Source organism: Haliotis rufescens, unplaced genomic scaffold (assembly GCF_023055435.1).
Source record: "Haliotis rufescens isolate VD_foot unplaced genomic scaffold, xgHalRufe1.0.p SCAF_11, whole genome shotgun sequence".
NCBI lineage: Eukaryota > Metazoa > Mollusca > Gastropoda > Lepetellida > Haliotidae > Haliotis > Haliotis rufescens.
Window position 1 is genome coordinate 35,759,064 of NW_025963791.1, and position 16,886 is coordinate 35,775,949.

The following is a 16,886-nucleotide window of genomic DNA, read 5'->3' on the forward strand; positions in this document are numbered from 1 at the left end:
GTGAAGATCCGGGGTAGAATAGGTCTTCAGCAACCCATGCTTGCCGTAAAAGGCGACTGTGCCTGTCGTAAGAGGCGACTAACGGGATCAGGTGGTCAGGCTCGCTGACTTGGTTGATGCTCATGATGTCAGTCACTGGATTGTTTATTTACAGACCGCCGTCATATATCTGGAATATTGCTGAGTGCGGCGTTAAACAACAAACCAACAAACCTGAGTGAATGTTACTGAAACAAGGTACAATATTTTGCCGATATCACATGAAGTTGATTGTTTGGAATATTCCAGCTATGTGACAGCTGCCCGCAAATAATCAAGTCTGCACCAGAAATCCAGTGGTTGATATAATGAGCTTCTATCCACGCCGTCGGGCACAGTGACACGCTTCAACCAATCACTGATCCAGACCACGACTACCATTGGTTGTTGGGGACCAATTATCAGCCGGAATTCCCACGGGCTAGAAGAACATGATGATAATTCGGCAGTATGACACAATTCCATCAAGAAAGAGGGATATATTCATTATGTAGAATGCTCTTATGTTGCAGGTATTATGTTTGTTGTGTAATGCCGCACTCAGCAATATTCCAGCTATATGACGGCGGTCTGTAAATAATCGAGTCTGGACCAGACAATCCAGTGATTGACATCACGAGCATCGATCCACGCAATTGAGATACGATGACATGCATTAACCAAGTCAGCGAGCCTGACCACCCGATCCCATTAGTCGCCTCTTACGACAAGCATAGTCGCCTTTTACGGCAAGCATGGGTTGCTGAAAATCTATTCTAACCCGGATCTTCACGGGTCCACAAGTATTACGCTTTGTCCTTGTCAAGGAATCGAACATTAGTCTTTGAAAAATAAATGCTTTTGTTGAATGTCAGACTTGTGCTTTTCAAATTGTTTCAAAAGCGTTTGAATCCCATGAAATCATTTGTTCTGTTTGTAAACTCAGACATAAATCCATCAACAATCATGAACGTCTGTTAAATCAAGTATCATCAAAACCCTTTGCTCGAAAACAGTTTATAGCGTTTGAGCTCGTTTGTAATTTTTTTCAGTGAAGGCTTTATAAATTGAACGCTGTTTTTGCACTATTAACAATATTAGAAATAGTTGCCAGCATCATGTTTTGGACATTTGAGTTATGTAATCTGTTTATTTTTGCTCTTTTGTCATTCATATATCGTTTAAGATCTTATACTCGGTCTTTCCAAAATATCTAAACATTTATTTCCAAGTAGTATTTCGATTAATTGGGCTCCTTTGTCAGATCTGATTCCGTTTGAGACTGAATACCCTTTACAACAAAATAGTACTTTCAAAATGGTACTTTCAAAATAGAACCTCATTTTGTTTCATAAAGTTGATTATGATGAACTGCCAGAGACACCTAATACCATATACAACGAACTGATTCTTTCAAAGTGAAAATTATCACAAAGATCTATACCCTTAACAGCTTGAATCAATTCAGTTCTTTTGTCACAGTTTTCCATTCGAGGCTTTATGAACGATTTTAATTATTTTACAAATGAACAATCACTCTTCAAATCACCATTTCATTTCCAATTCATTTACAAGGTACCATCATATTAAATTCATTTACGAAACTTTAGAGTTTAGATTGTATATTACCTACCTGTACACTACGGACTCTCCAACAAGGCGTCTCTGTTGATTGGGGGAACATTATGACTATATTTAATGAGAAAACTAATTGAAACACAAAACATACTATATCTATTGCCAGCACGAGTTTCCAATTTGCCCTGTAAACATAATTTGGAGAATGGCACCAGCCCTACCCAAATATCTTCTTTCTTTCGATTTATGGACATCGGAATCGGATAAGTAGAATGTCTGGCTTTAATAGTTGTAATAATTCCAGTAAAGCTAAACCTGTCGCGTGAAATATTATAACAATTTAATGTGTCGACTCATCATTGAAGAGGACAATGCGTAAGAGTCAGGTGAAAATCACCAATGAGAATGATCACCAGGAGTGACGGCAATCTATTAGGTCTGTCGTGGAAGCGATTTGCTTGGAAAGTTGATGGATTTGATCAATGATATCTTGGCATTACTTGGCAAATTAATTCATTAGATTTTATTCAAAGGTATGGAGATACTTGTAGTTACATTAAATGACCCATTTCTTTGGAAAAACTGAATTACAAAATAGTTTATTAAATGTTATCATCTCATTAACTGATTCAATTTCATTTATATCACAGCCGGTGGCCAAAGTAGGTTATTTTTTCTTAAAAAGATATTTGAACTTTCAGTGAATTTAGGTTATTTAGTAGCTGACCTGTTAACCTGTTCCTGAGATCTACATTTGACCTTGGCGTTGTTTAATATTGATCAAGTATTTGGTTTTGATTTCTTTCTTAAAGGCAAACATACAAACACATGCCTTTGTGTTCAGACAATGCGTCGTCTACCGCTGGCATAGCTTGCAACCAAGAGTCTCTGCGATCACTCTACTCAGTCGCGTTTGATCATCGATAGTTGACATTTCAACGTAAATTCAGGTACAATTTCAAACTGTGTCTTCTTTCTGTGAAGTGATGACAATTCGCGTGAATGGCACATCTTGAGAATAGCCAGAATGAATAAAAGGTTTAACTAACAGCATTCAATGTATAGTCTAAATGGATACATTGGGAACTTGAGGGAATCCACGCCCAATAGACTGCTGAAGACACATGTATTGCCGCACAGACATATAATACATTGCTGCAGACAAAGGCCATTCACTGCCACACACACAGGTAATACATTATTGCAGACAAAAAATCATTCATTGTCGCACACACATGTAATACATTGCTGTAGACAAAGGCCATTCATTGCCACACACACAGGTAATACATTATTGCAGACAAAAAAAACATTCATTGTCGCACACACATGTAATACATTGCTGCAGACAAAGGCCATTCATTGCCACACACACAGGTAATACATTATTGCAGACAAAAAAACATTCATTGTCGCACACACCTGTAATACATTGCTGTAGACAAAGGCCATTCACTGCCACACGCACAGGTAATACATTATTGCAGACAAAAAAACATTCATTGTCGCACACACCTGTAATACATTGCTGCAGACAAAGGCCATTCATTGCCACACACACAGGTAATACATTATTGCAGACAAAAACACAGTCATTGTCGCACGCACATGTAATACATTGCTGCAGACAAAGGTCATTCATTGCCACACACACAGGTAATACTATGCTGCAGACAAAGGCCATTCATTGCCTCACACACAGGTAATACATTATTGCAGACAAAAACACAGTCATTGTCGCACGCACATGTAATACATTGCTGCAGAAAAAGGCTATTCATTGCCACACACACAAGGTGATACATTGCTGCAGACAAAGGCCCACCATTGCCACACACACCTGTAATACATTGCTACAGACAAAGGCTATTCATTGCCACACACACACACACAGGTAATACTATGCTGCAGAGAAAGGCCATTCATTGCCACACACAGATGTAATACATTGCTGCAGGCAACGCCACTGCTTGCCACACACATATAATACATTGCTGCAGACATAAACCGTTCATTGCCGCACACACGGATAATACATTGCTAGAGATAAAGCCCATTCATTGCCACATACACGTGTAATACATTGCTACAGATAAAGCCCATTCATTGCCGCACACGCATGTAATACATTACAGCAGACAAAGGCCATTCATTGCCACACACACGGATAATACATTGCTACAGATAAAGCCCATTCATTGCAACATACACGTGTAATACATTGCTACAGACGACGGGCATTCATTGCTACACACACACACACACACACACACACACACACACACACACACACACACACGTGTCATACATTGCTAAAGACAAAGCCCATTCATTGCCACACACACAAGGTGATACATTGCTGCAGACGAGGGACATTCATTGCCACACACACACACGTGTCATACATTGCTACAGTCAAAGCCCATTCATTGCCACACACACGTGTCATACATTGCTACAGACAAAGCCTATTCATTGCCACACACACAAGGTGATACATTGCTACAGACAAAGGTCATTAATGTCAACAAACACATGTAATACATTGCGTCACACAAGGGTCGCTCATTGCCACATACACGTGTAATACATTGCTACAGACAAAGGTCATTCATTGCCACAGGCACATGTAATATATTGTTACAGACGAGAGACATTTATTGCCACACACACACATACATTTAATACATTGCTACACACAAGGGTCGTTCATTGCCACATACACGTGTAATACATTGCCACAGGCAAAGGTCATTATTGCCACACACACATGTAATACATTGCTACAGATAGAGGTTATTCATGTCAACACACACATGTAATACATTTCTTCAGAAAAGGGCCATTCATCGCCACGTGCACACACGGGTAGTACATTGCACAGACCAAAGGCCATTCATTGCCACACACACAGGTAATACTTTGCTACAGACGAGGGACATTCATTGCAACATACACACACAGGTTATACATTGCCTCAGACGAGGGACATTCATTGCCACACGCACACATGTAATACATTGCTACAGACTAAAGGCCATTCATTGCCACACGCGCACAGGTAATATATTGCTACAGACCAAAGGCCATTCATTGCCACATACACGTGTAATACATTGCTGCAGACATGAGACATTCATTTCCACTCACACAGAGGTAATACATTACTACAGACGAGGGACATTTATTGTCACATACACGAGTAATACATTGCTACAGACGAGGGACATTCATTGACACACACACATGTAAATGAAGCGAACAAAAACTTTCCATATCCACTAGAAATATCTGCAAAAAGCAGAGTCAATTGTACGATTCCGTCAATATCATGAGCGTGTGTTTATGCATCACTATCAAATAGAAATGACACCATGTGTACGCGAAAAGGTGAGCGTATCCTGCACCCGTCACAAACTCATGCAAAGGCAAGTCAATTGTTCACTTGAAAACAAACACGGGAACATATGGTACAAGTCAAAATAAAGAATTGCATCGGACATAATTTTTGTCACTGATGCGTCAAATTTGAAAATGTTCTCCACATCGCGATAGAGAAGGCTTATTCTTTGACACACACACACGCACGCACGCACGCACGCACGCACACACATGTAATACATTTATACATCCAAGAGTAATTCATTACTACAGACACCACTCATTGTCACTGGCACATGTAATATATTGTTACAGACGAGGGACATTTATTGCCACACACACACATACATTTAATACATTGCCACAGGCAAAGGTCATTCATTGCCACACACACACATGTATCACATTGCTACAGACGCAGGGAGTTTTTTGCCACAACTACAGGTGATACATTGCTGTGAACAAAGGCTTCATCTTTAAAGCAGGGAAACTAATAACATTAAACTTGGCCTCTTGCTATTTGATCTTTGTGCTGTCATTTTGTAATGTGTATAGAAGTATGGCGTTCTCATCCCCCTTTCATCTTCCTTGACAAGCAGCACACGTAGGTCTACGGTATGTATGTACTCAGACATTAGCTAATTACGAGACTGGTACGCCGGGAAGTGAGATGCATTTCAAGCAGGTTCATTGCACCAGTCTAGAATCAATGGCACAGCCACACTCACTCCACACCCATAGTCACTGCCACACTCACACTCACACCCATAGTCACTGTTACACTCACACTACATCAAACCCACAGTCACTGTCACACTCACACCCATAGTCACTGCCACACTCACACCAATAGTCACTGCCACACTCACACTCACACCTATAGTCACTGCCACACTCACACTCACACCCACAGTCACTGTTACACTCACACCACACCACACCACACTCTCAGTCACTGTCACACTCACACCACATCACACCCATAGTCACTGTCACGCTCACACCACATCACACATATAGCCACTGTCACAATCACACCACACCACACCACACCACACCACACCACACCCACAGTCACTGTCACACTCACACCACATCACACCCACAGTCACTGTCACACTCAAACCACATCACACCAATAGCCACTGCCACACTCACACCACATCACACCCATAGTCACTGTCACATTAACACCACATCACACCCATAGTCACTGTCACACTCACACTCACACCAATAGTCACTGCCACACTCACTACACACCACACCCATAGTCACTGCCACACTCACACCACACCACACCCATAGTCACCGTCACACTCACACCACACCACACCCATAGTCACTGTTACACTCACACCACACCACACCCACAGTCACTGTCACACTCACACCCATAGTCACTGTCACACTCACACCCATAGTCACTGTCACACTCAAACCACATCACACCAATAGCCACTGCCACACTCACACCACATCACACCCATAGTCACTGTTACACTCACACCCATAGCCACTGCCACACTCACACCACATCACACCCACAGCCACTGTCAAACTCAAACCACATCACACCCACAGTCACTGTCACACTCACACCACACCACACTCACAGTCACCGTCACACTCACACCACACCACACCCATAGTCACTGTTACACTCACACCACACCACACCCACAGTCACTGTCACACTCACACCCATAGTCACTGTCACACTCACACCCATAGCCACTGTCACACTCAAACCGCATCACACCCATAGCCACTGCCACACTCACACCACATCACACCCATAGTCACTGTCACACTCACACCACATCACACCCATAGTCACTGTTACACTCACACCACACCACACCCACAGTCACTGTCACACTCACACCTATAGTCACTGCCACACTCACACCCATAGTCACTGCCACACTCACACTCACACCCATAGTCACTGCCACACTCACACCAATAGTCACTGTCACACTCACACCACACCCACAGTCACTGTCACACTCACACCACACCACACCCATAGTCACTGTCACACTCACACCACACCACACCACACCACACCCACAGTCACTGTCACACTCACACCACACCACACCAACAGTCACTGTCACACTCACACTCACACTCACACCACACCACACCCATAGTCACTGTCACACTCACACTCACACCACACCACGACCATAGTCACTGTCACACTCACACCACATCACACCCATAGTCACTGTCACACTCACACCACACCACACCACACCACACCCACAGTCACTGTCACACTCACACCACATCACACCCACAGCCACTGTCAAACTCAAACCACATCACACCCATAGCCACTGCCACACTCACACCACATCACACCCATAGTCACTGTCACACTCACACTCACACCCATAGTCACTGTCACACTCACACTCACACCCATAGTCACTGCCACACTCACACTCACACCCATAGTCACTGCCACACTCACATCAATAGTCACTGTCACACTCACACCACACCACACCCACAGTCACTGTCACACTCACACCACACCACGACCATAGTCACTGTCACACTCACACCACACCACACCACACCCACAGTCACTGTCACACTCACACCACACCACACCAACAGTCACTGTCACACTCACACTCACACCACACCACACCCATAGTCACTGTCACACTCACACTCAAACCACATCACACCCATAGCCACTGCCACACTCACACCACATCACACCCACAGTCACTGTCACACTCACACCACATCACACCCACAGCCACTGTCAAACTCAAACCACATCACACCCATAGCCACTGCCACTCTCACACCACACCACACCAACAGTCACTGTCACACTCACACTCACACCACACCACACCCATAGTCACTGTCACACTCACACTCACACCACACCACGACCATAGTCACTGTCACACTCACACCACATCACACCCATAGTCACTGTCACACTCACACCACACCACACCACACCACACCCACAGTCACTGTCACACTCACACCACATCACACCCACAGCCACTGTCAAACTCAAACCACATGACACCCATAGCCACTGCCACACTCACACCACATCACACCCATAGTCACTGTCACACTCACACTCACACCAATAGTCACTGTCACATTCACACTCACACCCATAGTCACTGTCACACTCACACTCACACCCATAGTCACTGCCACACTCACACCAATAGTCACTGTCACACTCACACCACACCACACCCACAGTCACTGTCACACTCACACCACACCACACCCATAGTCACTGTCACACTCACACCACACCACACCACACCCACAGTCACTGTCACACTCACACCACACCACACCAACAGTCACTGTCACACTCACACTCACACCACACCACACCCATAGTCACTGTCACACTCACACTCACACCACACCACGACCATAGTCACTGTCACACTCACACCACATCACACCCACAGCCACTGTCAAACTCAAACCACATCACACCCATAGCCACTGCCACACTCACACCACATCACACCCAGAGTCACTGTCACACTCACACCACATCACACCCACAGCCACTGTCAAACTCAAACCACATCACACCCATAGCCACTGCCACACTCACACCACACCACACCAACAGTCACTGTCACACTCACACTCACACCACACCACACCCATAGTCACTGTCACACTCACACTCACACCACACCACGACCATAGTCACTGTCACACTCACACCACACCACACTCACAGTCACTGTCACACTCACACCCATAGTCACTGTTACACTCACACCCACAGCCACTGTCACACTCACACCACATCACACCCACAGCCACTGTCAAACTCAAACCACATCACACCCATAGTCACTGTCACACTCACACCACACCACACTCACAGTCACTGTCACACTCACACCCATAGTCACTGCCACATTCACACTCACACCCATAGTCACTGTTACACTCACACCACACCACACTCACAGTCACTGTCACACTCACACCCATAGTCACTGATACACTCACACCCATAGTCACTGTCACACTCACACTCACACCCATAGTCACTGCCACACTCACACTCACACTCACAGTCACTGTCACACTCACACCCATAGTCACTGATACACTCACACCCATAGTCACTGTCACACTCACACTCACACCCATAGTCACTGCCACACTCACACTCACACCCATAGTCACTGCCACACTCACACTCACACCCACAGTCACTGTCACACTCACACCACATCACACCCATAGTCAATGTCACACTCACACCACACCACACCCACAGTCACTGTCACACTCACACCACACCACACCCATAGTCACTGTCACACTCACACCCATAGTCACTGATACACTCACACCCATAGTCACTGTCACACTCACACTCACACCAATAGTCACTGCCACACTCACACTCACACCCATAGTCACTGCCACACTCACACTCACACCCACAGTCACTGTCACACTCACACCACATCACACCCATAGTCAATGTCACACTCACACCACACCACACCCACAGTCACTGTCACACTCACACCACACCACACCACACCCACAGTCACTGTCACACTCACATCACATCACACCCACAGCCACTGTCACACTCAAACCACATCACACCCATAGCCACTGCCACACTCACACCACATCACACCCATAGTCACTGTCACACTCACACCACATCACACCCATAGTCACTGTCACACTCACACCACATCACACCCATAGTCACTTTCACACTCACACTCACACTCACACTCACACTAACACCCATAGCCACTGCCACACTCACACCACACCACACCCATAGCAACTGTCACACTCAAACCACATCACACCCATAGCCACTGCCACACTCACACCACATCACACCCATAGTCACTGTCACACTCACACTCACACCCATAGTCACTGTCACACCACACCACACCCATAGTCACTGTCACACCACACCACACCCATAGTCACTGTCACACCACACCACACCCATAGTCACTGTCACACTCACACCACACCACACCCATAGTCACTGTCACACTCACACCACACCATACCCACAGTCAATGTCACACTCACAACAAAGCCATAGTCACTGTCACACTCACATTCAGGGTAATAGCGATCACCAGTGGTTTGCTAGGACACTATTCTAACACAATCCTCAGGGTGATAACGATCAGTAGTGGTGTGCTGGGACTCTATTCTAACACAATCCTCAGGGTGATAACGATCAGTAGTGGTGTGCTGGGACTCTATTCTAACACAATCCTCAGGGTGATAACGATCAACAGTGGTGTGCTGGGACACTATTCTAACACAATCCTCAGGGTGATAACGATCAGCAGTGGTGTGCTGGGACACTATTCTAACAGAGATCCTCGGGGTGATAACGATCAACAGTGGTGTGCTGGGACACTATTCTAACACAATCCTCAGGGTGATAACGATCAGTAGTGGTGTGCTAGGACACTATTCTAACACAGGTCCTCAAGTTGATAACGATCAGCAGTGGTGTGCTGGGACACTATTCTAACACAAGTCCTCGGTGATAACGATCAGCAGTGGTGTGCTGGGACACTATTCTAACACAATTCTCAGGGTTATAGCGATCAGCAGTGGTGTGCTAGGACACTATTCTAACCCAATCCTCAGGGTGATAACGATCAGCAGTGGTGTGCTAGGACACTATTCTAACACAATCCTCGGGGTGATAACGGTCAGCAGTGGTTTGCTAGGACACTATTCTAACACAATCCTCGGGGTGATAACGGTCAGCAGTGGTTTTCTAGGACACTATTCCAACACAAGTCCTCGGTGATAACGATCAGTAGTGGTGTGCTAGGACACTATTCTAACACAATCCTCAGGGTGATAACGGTCAGTAGTGGTGTGCTGGGACTCTATTCTAACACAATCCTCAGGGTGATAACGATCAGCAGTGGTTTGCTGGGACACTATTCTGACACAATTCTCAGGGTGATAACGATCAGCAGTGGTTTGCTAGGACACTATTCTGACACAATTCTCAGGGTGATAACGATCAGCAGTGGTGTGCTGGGACACTATTCTAACACAAGTCCTCGGTGATAACGATCAGCAGTGGTTTGCTGGGACACTATTCTAACACAAGTCCTCGGTGATAACGATCAGTAGTGGTGTGCTAGGACACTATTCTAACACAATCCTCGGGGTGATAACGATCAGCAGTGGTTTGCTAGGACACTATTCTAACACAATTCTCAGGGTGATAACGATCAGCAGTGGTTTGCTGGGACACTATTCTAACCCAATCCTCAGGGTGATAACGATCAGCAGTGGTGTGCTGGGACACTATTCTAACACAATTCTCAGGGTGATAACGATCAGCAGTGGTTTGCTGGGACACTATTCTGACACAATTCTCAGGGTGATAACGATCAGCAGTGGTTTGCTAGGACACTATTCTGACACAATTCTCAGGGTGATAACGATCAGCAGTGGTTTGCTGGGACACTATTCTGACACAATTCTCAGGGTGATAACGATCAGCAGTGGTGTGCTGGGACACTATTCTAACACAAGTCCTCGGTGATAACGATCAGCAGTGGTTTGCTGGGACACTATTCTAACACAAGTCCTCGGTGATAACGATCAGTAGTGGTGTGCTAGGACACTATTCTAACACAATCCTCGGGGTGATAACGATCAGCAGTGGTTTGCTAGGACACTATTCTAACACAATTCTCAGGGTGATAACGATCAGCAGTGGTTTGCTGGGACACTATTCTAACACAATCCTCGGGGTGATAATGATCAACAGTGGTGTGCTGGGACACTATTCTAACACAATCCTCGGGGTGATAACGATCAGCAGTGGTGTGCTGGGACACTATTCTAACACAATCCTCGGGGTGATAATGATCAACAGTGGTGTGCTGGGACACTATTCTGACACAAGTCCTCAGGGTGATAACGATCAACAGTGGTGTGCTGGGACACTATTCTAACACAATCCTCAGGGTGATAATGATCAACAGTGGTGTTTTGGGACACTATTCTAACACAATCCTCGGGGTGATAACATTCAGCAGTGGTGTGCTGGGACACTATTCTAACACAATCCTCGGGGTGATAACAATCAACAGTGGTGTGCTGGGACACTATTCTAACACAATCCTCGGGGTGATAAGGATCAGCAGTGGTGTGCTGGGACACTATTCTAACACAATCCTCGGGGTGATAACGATCAGCAGTGGTGTGCTGGGACACTATTCTAACACAATCCTCGGGGTGATAACGATCAACAGTGGTGTGCTGGGACACTATTCTAACACAATCCTCGGGGTGATAACGATCAACAGTGGTGTGATGGGACACTATTCTAACACAATCCTCAGGGTGATAACGATCAGCAGTGGTGTGCTGGGACACTATTCTAACACAACCCTCGAGGTGATAACGATCAACAGTGGTGTGCTGGGACACTATTCTAACACAATCCTCGGGGTGATAACGATCAGCAGTGGTGTGCTGGAACACTATTCTAACAGAGATCCTCAGGGTGTTAACGATCAGCAGTGGTGTGCTGGGACACTATTCTAACAGAGATCCTCAGGGTGATAACGATTAGCAGTGGTTTGCTGGGACTATTCTAACAGAGATCCTCAGGGTGATAACGATCAGCAGTGGTTTGCTGGGACACTATTCTAACAGAGATCCTCAGGGTGATAACGATCAACAGTGGTGTGCTGGGACACTATTCTAACACAATCCTCGGGGTGATAACGATCAACAGTGGTGTGATGGGACACTATTCTAACACAATCCTCAGGGTGATAACGATCAGCAGTGGTGTGCTGGGACACTATTCTAACACAACCCTCGAGGTGATAACGATCAACAGTGGTGTGCTGGGACACTATTCTAACACAATCCTCGGGGTGATAACGATCAGCAGTGGTGTGCTGGAACACTATTCTAACAGAGATCCTCAGGGTGTTAACGATCAGCAGTGGTGTGCTGGGACACTATTCTAACAGAGATCCTCAGGGTGATAACGATTAGCAGTGGTTTGCTGGGACTATTCTAACAGAGATCCTCAGGGTGATAACGATCAGCAGTGGTTTGCTGGGACACTATTCTAACAGAGATCCTCAGGGTGATAACGATCAACAGTGGTGTGCTGGGACACTATTCTAACAAAATCCTCAGGATGATAACGATCAGTAGTGGTATCCTAGGACACTATTCTAACACAAGTCCCCCTGGAAACGATCAGCCGTGGTGTGCTGGGAACTATTCTAACACAGGTCAGGAACAGCTATAAACAGTTCACTACTCTAGCAAATTACACAAGATGTTATGATGTGGAAGTTACAAATGATGTCCGTTATTTAAACCCAATATCCTGACACAGGTAGGGGACGCAACCCTACACATCTAGCGTTCTGTGTGGGATAACTATGTATTGATCATTTTATGATTACTGTCTTTGAAAAAATGAATTGTAACAGAATAACGTGACAACAATGATTCACCCTCTCAATTTGTTTTGGGGTGTAAAATACATCTAACTTTCTTTATGCACATGCCCGTCCAGGTATCCAGTTTGTTTATCGATTGAATAACCAGGCCTGGCCGTATAAGTGTGTGATCGCACCCATACAGTATGAACGGACTCTAGAGCAACAAGCAGTGTGTGACGTCCAGACAACCCGAATACAGAGGTACTATTGGTGTAAATGTTCACGCATTTCAGGGGCGGTCGGGTAGCCTAGTGGTTAAAGCGTTCGCTCGTCACGCAGAAGACCCGGGTTCGATTCCCGACATGGGTACAATGTGTGAAGCCCATTTCTGGTGTCCCCCGCCGTAATATTGCTGGAATATTGCTTAAAGCGGCGTAAAACCATACTCACTCACTCACGCATTACAAAACAACCTATCTGGAAACGAAATATAACCCGCCCTTTCTGCACCAACGACATCCTCTAATACGATTCCGTCACAAGAACATAAAATCTTATATACTTCCTTGTTCCTGTTAGGACGGGGTTTTGTATATTAAAATTGACGAAGTAGATTATATGACAGTCTGGAGTACTAACAAGTCCTGTTGCACGTCTAGTCCAGGGATTATATTGGCTTTACAATGTGCATCATACGGGGTTAAAAAACATTTAAGATTAGTCATGTGGCGCAGCGCCAGATATGTAATTGGTACTATTTCTTGCTTATATCAAATAAAGTCTCGATCAAGGATGTCACATTCTTATTTTGAATAAGAACAACTCAGTGAAACTCCAAAGCGAGGTCGTCATATGATCACATTAAGCACATCCGGACTGACGTATTGCAGACTGAGAGAGCTTTCTAGGAAATCGAGATGCACGTGCGTTTCGTTGATTCAAATCCTACAAGGGTTAGTTGTTTATGTGTTTATTCAGTACATTTAGGTGTTAGGGTTTCGGCCACAATCTCAGATCTTAGAGTAAGTGAGTGAGTGAGTGAGTATGGTTTTACGCCGCTTTTAGCAATATTCCAGCAATATCACGGCGGGGGCACCAGAAATGGGCTTCACACATTGTACCCATGTCGGGAATCGAACCGGCGTGACGAGCGAACGCTTTAATCACTAGGCTACCCGACCGCCCCTCTTAGCGTAAGTGCGTGAGATAGGTTAAACGCCGCTTTAAACAGTATTCAAGTGTGTCAACTTGATGTGAGAGAAAACACGAAGTGATACGAGTCTTGTACTTTAACCGTAAGCATGGGTATGGTGCCAACAAACCAAGAAACATAATCGGGGCGAGCCGGGATTTGAACCAACGATCATAGGTTCCTGGCAAGTCAAAAGGGACGCAACTCTGCAACCGACTTGGTTGGTTAATTTAAGCAGTAACTGTGTAATTTGTGTCGTCTAAGCATTCAACGAAAACAGATAATTACAAACGTCGGATTTTAGATTCTCAATTCATGTTCTATTAGGACCAGTCAAAACGGTACTTGTTATTCGCTGCGGATGTGTTGTGACACACACTTCCGGGAGCTATAATGTACATTGCGTAAAAAATCAATTTTACGCTGAAATATCTTATAAAGTAATGGAACAACTATTACAGAGTAATTTCCCGGGAGATAGATGATACGGTGACCCCAAACTGAATTTTTGGTCATGGAATGATCTAATTATCAAGTTTGTGCTGAAGTTGGGTCAAATATGGATTAGTGATGTGACCCCTTGTGTTTTTTATATACGTTAGGGAAACATATCAGAGAACACATATCATGAGTCCATGTGCCCAATTTTAGAGTGTACTTGTGATGAATATATACATATCTACATGTGCATCTCATGTACGTGACGGAAATAGGCGGCCCGATAACGGACACATTCCGTTTTATGTATTAAGGATAAATGTGCGTTTATTTACATTAGGCCAGATTGTGTTGATATTATGCACATTTGCTTAAATGCGCTCATCTCTCGATCTTATGGACCACCAATGCGCCGCGCTGTGATCAGGTTTGTGTATATTTAACATGTGATGTGGAGACACGCAGGAGGTCTGGCCGTTTGTTGACAAGTCAGGCATAGGCATGTAGACATACACAAGGAGACAAAGACAGGCTGACATACAGATGTAGACATACAGATGCAGCCACACACATGCAGACGTTCACATTCATTCACAGACAGATGTTGGTTTGGGTGGTTGGTTTGTTGTATAACGCCGCACTCAGAATATTCTAGCTATATGACGGCGGTCTGTAAATAATCGAGTCTCGGCCAGGCAATCCAGTGATTGATATCATGAGCATCGATCCACGTAGTTGGGATCGATGACATGCATCAACCATGTCAGCGAGCCTGATCACCCGATCCCGTTAGTCGCCTCTTACGTCAAGCATAGTCGCCTTTTACGGCAAGCATGGGTTGCTGAAGACCTATTCTACCCCGGATCTTCACGGGTCACATACAGATGTAGACATGCAGACGTTCACATGCATTCACAGACAGATGTGAAGACAGATGACAGTATCAGCAGACACAGACATACTGACACAAACATACAAACACCGACGACCAGACACACAGACACTACAGACAGCAGTATACAGCGAGAGACAAAGACACAGTCGTGCAGGCACGGATAGGCAGACACAAGGCCGCAGACACAGGCATCACGTCAGGCAGTCGCGCCGTTTGATGACACAGACAGTCAGACATGTCAACGGACAAGGAGATACATATATCAAGCACAGACAGACTGGCCCGAGACATAGCACGGACAGCTGGACGTGCAGACAGACAGGCGTCCAGGCAGCCAGGCATGGAGGTTCAGCCAACTAGATAGACAGACACTGACAGTTTGTTTTTGTTACTTTGTTGTTTAATGCCGCACTCAGCAATATTCCAGCTATAAGACAACGGTCTGTAAACAATCGAGTCTGGACCAGGCAATCCAGTGATTGACATCATGAGCATCGCTCCACGCCGTCAGAGTAGAATGACACACAATCAACCAAGTCACCGAGCCTGACTACCAGATTCATTGATTTGCCAGATACGACCAGCACAGGAGTGAGTGAGTATGGTTTTACGCCGCTTTTAGCAATATGCCAACAATTGGAATACGATGACATGCATCAACCAAGTCAGCGAGCCTGACCACCCGATCCCGTTCGTCATCACTTTCAAGCTAAGTCGCTTTAACGGCAAGAATGGGTTGCTGAAGACCCATTCTAACCCGGATCTTCACGGATCCTGAGAGACAGAAAAGACAGCCCAATTCAAACTCACTCAGAGAAAAATAATCAGGCGTCGCATCGGCAAGCATAATGTTACGAGATCGGCGGCATCCAGACACAAGTTGTTTTGAAGGAAAACAGACCTT